Genomic DNA, 5,038 nt, shown 5'->3' with positions numbered 1-5,038 from the left:
TTATTGTTATTTGACTTTGTAATCGACTTTCAAAATAAACAAAAAACATTTTGTAAATTTAAATTATGTTTAAATTGTTTTGTGACACTATTTAGACAAATCAACATGTAATTCCCTCAAAAATATTATTCTCCATCTTTTTTGTAATGGGTGATTTTACTCTAAGATTACTTAAAAACATAGAAAAAATGATTCTACGTAAATGCGTCTTGTCTATGTTGCGCGTGGGCCAGAGAGAGAAAACAAATAGTGCGCTGACATCCTCTTAAGATGCCGTACCAACAATAAATTTCGGGAGGGTAGGGTTTAACCTAACCAATGATTATCTTTTTCGATACATACCACAACTTTTTTTTTTGCAATAAAATAAAAAAATTATTATTATTAATTGAACAATTTAATAATAAAATAATTTGGACTCAAACATAAAAAAATGGTTAACCTAACCTAAGACTTAACTGGTCTACACTTTTCCCGATTTTTTTACTGTACCTATTTAGTTAAACCGATTCTATAGACTATTAAAAAAATCAAGTGAGCTAAAATTTCACACTCTGCACACCCTGCTGTGACTTGTGAGTGGTATTAGGACCTGCCTTCAAGTTTCTTACGTATCCCTAATCGTTTGATGAGCCTGTTGGGGGGGGGGGGGAATTTTTACGCAAACTCGATTTTTGACCAAATCGATTTTGGTTTTTGGTGTAACTCTAAAACAAATTAACGTAGTCCGTAGATATATGAAATTTTGACTGAATGTTTATATTAGCATTTTCTATACCTATACCATAATATTTTCGAAAAATGTTGACTTATTTTGAGCTGTTTATGAACAATTTCAAATTTCCATTTTTTAAGTTTTTTTTTCTATAAATATCAGTAAAGTTTTAATTGTTTTGCCAAAAAGCGTGAAAATAAATACAAGGCACTGATATATTATCACAAAATATTAAATTGAAAAATATTAAAAATACATAGGCACAATTTTTTTGATAATTATTTAAAGTTCAAATTTTGACAAAATTTATCAACTTTAAAATTTAAAAATTATTTTGTAGTTAAAAATGTATAAAATATTCAACTTTTATAGGTATCAAAGCATTGAAAATTTGTAACAAGGTTCCACTAAATTACTTTATTCAAAATAATATCATCATATATACTTAGTAATATATTTATTTAATTATTATATATATCTGTGGTAATGTCATAGGCTGACTGACCGTCTTCGCTCAGAATCATTTTTCTTATACAATGATATAAATATATTATTATTCATTGAATTCAAATTTAACACCATCCGTTACAGTGACCCACTTGTAACCTACTGTATGGCACAGCGACACCCACATGCCCCACTTTTATTTAAAGTAACTATATATAATAATAATAATAATAATAATAATATTATAATAAGTATAACATTTTTGGTGTGAAAAAAAAATTAAAATAGCAATTTATGCATATTATATTAATTTATGAATAAACACGAACGCTAACGCTACAGTTACTGAGCTACTCTACCCAAAAAAGTTCCTATAGGTCGCTACCACTATCGCTACTTTTTCGTAACGTAGTGAGCTACTTTTAACATTTTTAAATTTAATTAGAAAAAATTATAATATAATAAAATATAACACAGTTTATTCATCCTGTTTGACTTGTTGAATATTTAAAAGAAATTAAAAGTCAATACAAATGAAACAATAGTTTTTTTAATTATAAGTACATAAAAATATAAAATATAATTATTTAGTCTTATTAAAGTCTTCGATCCAAGTAAAATCATACCGAATTCCATTCGTTGGCCAGCGATCTATTTAAAGAACGTCAGAAACTTTTCTGAGTTTCATAAAAAGTTAATACACCTCACGGGTATCAATGAATTTTCGTGTAAGTCTACACCAACTTATTAAATTATACGCGGGCCAACAGTCACATCACCTTCTCTACTATTTCGAAGTATCTAATAAGCACTAGCGCGGAATTTCTAACTTTCCGCCCTCACCACATGCGCCACTTCAAGGTAGTAATTCGCAATCTCCATCACACTACTATTTTAACCGATATCTCAGATGCTCTGGCTGAGCATGGGCACATTGTTGTACGCGGAGTTAATATAAGTAAGAATCAACGTCCATTACCCCTCTTTCACGTCGAATTGGCACTTAAATATAACAACCACGATATTTTCAACTTATCCACATTGCTCCACTCCATTGTGGTCATCGAAAAACCACACACCAAACCAAATGACTCACCCCAGTGTCTTAAATGTCAAGCATATGGACATACCCGAAACTATTGTATGCACTCACCCAGATGCGTTAAATGCGGTGACGAGCATCTCACAGTGGACTACACTAAAGACTGGTTACTTCCAGCCAAATGCGCTCTGTGCTCTGGTGATCACACAGCGTCCTACAAAGGATGCCCAATTCGCAAGAAATTAACCCAAGCACAAACAAAAAAAAAACCTAAAATGTCTGAACCTCAAAGGCAAGAAGCTCGCACTCGTTATCATGGCAACAACACCAAAGTGGGTCCATCATATGCCAACATAACTTTAGGACAGCCAACACACTTTATTTCCGATACAACATCTACATTTCTGTCCGAATTAAAAACTTTATTAAACCCTCTGCTTTCCCTCCTCACCGTCCTTATAAATAAACTCACAAAGCACTCTCCATAATTATCACAACCAATTCCAACAATTACTTTTTCAATCTATTATGAAATCCATTATCCTTATCTGTATAATAGGTTCTACCTTATTATCATTATTATTATTATATTCTTATGGTTTTTTTTCTTTTCTCTTTCCCAATCAATTATATTATCTCGCTAACTTTACTTATCTGTACCTTAATTATTATTATGACAATTCTATATGATATATGATTACTATTTTCTTATTGTTAATTAACTACGTTATATATATATATATATATATATAATTGTCGAGCTATAATAGTTGTAAATAAAAGCTAATAAAAAAAAAAAAATAATAAAGTCTTTGATTTTTCAATCCAAGGATAGGTATACTTAAAGTATAATACTTTGTACGTTGTACCATGAACTTCGAAAACTAAGTTGTTTGTCACAAATTTTACGACGTGGAAAATTAATTATCGGCTGAATACCTGTTGTACATCACTTTTTAAGCTAATATCAAGCATTTTTATGCTAGAAGAAGAAGTAGAAGACTCGTTGGAAGTCGAGACGTAACATTTAATTTCAATATTTTCAATTGAGGTTCATCTAAAATTGTACTATCATCATCGTTCAATGTCCTTGTGGATTTCGGAATAGGTTTGTAAAACTGACTGTTATTTAATTTTAGTTTAATTAGTAGCCAAGTTTTAAGCAGTTTTGAAAGAAAAATGCATTTAGGTTATTCTGATAGTGTACAATGTACATGGACAAAAAAAACAGACAAAACGATTACCTCGATCGCCGCAGACCCTGCGGAAGGCACAGGCAACACAGGCCTATGTCTGGGGCGGCATTTTATAAGATGCGACATTTTCTTGGTGGTAGGTAGGGCTGTATTTAGGATAATATGTTGATACTAGGGCTAACGCAAAAACCGAAAACTGTTTTTGAAACACTGATTAACAAAAAAGAAATTATTCAATTATTACATTAATTTTATTATTTTAAAAATAATACCTGATATCCGACAATTAACTAAACTTAGTTTTGGTAGGGCACTACCAAAGATACACGTATGCTACGCCACCATTTTGCGACTAATAATATGTTATGTGAATTTGAATTTCTCCCCCTTTATTTTATCATTTTATCATTGATAAATGAGTTGCAAAATGGTGACATAGCATACCCATTCTATGTAGAGCCTTAGTTGTGGTTGGGATGGTTTATGTAAAAGTACAAAATGTATAATACACAGAAATTAAACTTAAGATAACGTATATTAACATATTTTGATTTTTCTCTGAATAACGACGTCGCGATCGTCGAACGTCGATAACAATAACATAGGTAGGTACTATACTATATTAACATCATAAAATAATTTATTATTCCGTTACGATAATACTGTGCTCTGTTCAAAATAAGATCGTGACCCGTCGGCGACCAGTTTATATAATATTAAATATATTATTATTATTATATTTTATTATACCTATTGTTTAATTTTGGGGCGACGACGCGGGTTATGCGCTGATATAATACTAGCAGAGCTCAACGCGTTAATATCAATAATAATATTATATATTTTTCATCCGTCGCTTTGTCGTAACCTCCTGCAATATTTTTACAATGGTGGCTGAAAACTTACAGGTATCGTACTCATGTTATAGCACATTGTATATTTTTGTATAACGAAATTGTACCTATATTATTAGTATGTTAATAAATTATGTAATTAACAATTTTGATAATAATTATTAAAATAGGGCTAATAGGCATATATTAGCATTTAGCGTGAATATTATTTAAGTTATTCAATCTTATGAATTGTATTGTGAACTAACTGTTCACTGTATGCCTGTATAAAAATTATACGTAGACCATATTCATAATAATAAACTTTAATTAAATTATAATAATGAAATGAAATCTAGTTAATCTTAATTTTTTTAAGCGATGTTAATTTATTATTAATTGCAAAGATTATTATTTTTAATACTTATAAGATGTTTGTATTACTCTATACATTATTGTACCTTAATCTATATCAAAAATTAAAATAGGTCTATTAGTCTGAAAAAGCGGTACATTTGATATTCCCTCAATTTCTGTTCCCATAATAATATAAAAAGTAAAATTGTTGGATTTTTTGTTATATCATTTTTAACATTTTTGTGAAGAAAATTTATTATTTTAAGGTACTTAAATTTCAACAAAATTATGAACTATTTAAATGTCATTACGTGATACCCGCATGTGTTGTATCCGCCTTACAAGTGCACAACATAGCAAATTATACGCAAAGCAGAACACGTATAGCTCCGTTAGCTTAAAAACTACAGTAGATTCACTTCTTATGGAGGTGAGATTATTATCTAGA

The sequence above is a fragment of the Acyrthosiphon pisum genome, chromosome X, assembly GCF_005508785.2.
Source record: "Acyrthosiphon pisum isolate AL4f chromosome X, pea_aphid_22Mar2018_4r6ur, whole genome shotgun sequence".
Classification (NCBI taxonomy): domain Eukaryota; kingdom Metazoa; phylum Arthropoda; class Insecta; order Hemiptera; family Aphididae; genus Acyrthosiphon; species Acyrthosiphon pisum.
This window is presented reverse-complemented; position numbering follows the sequence as displayed.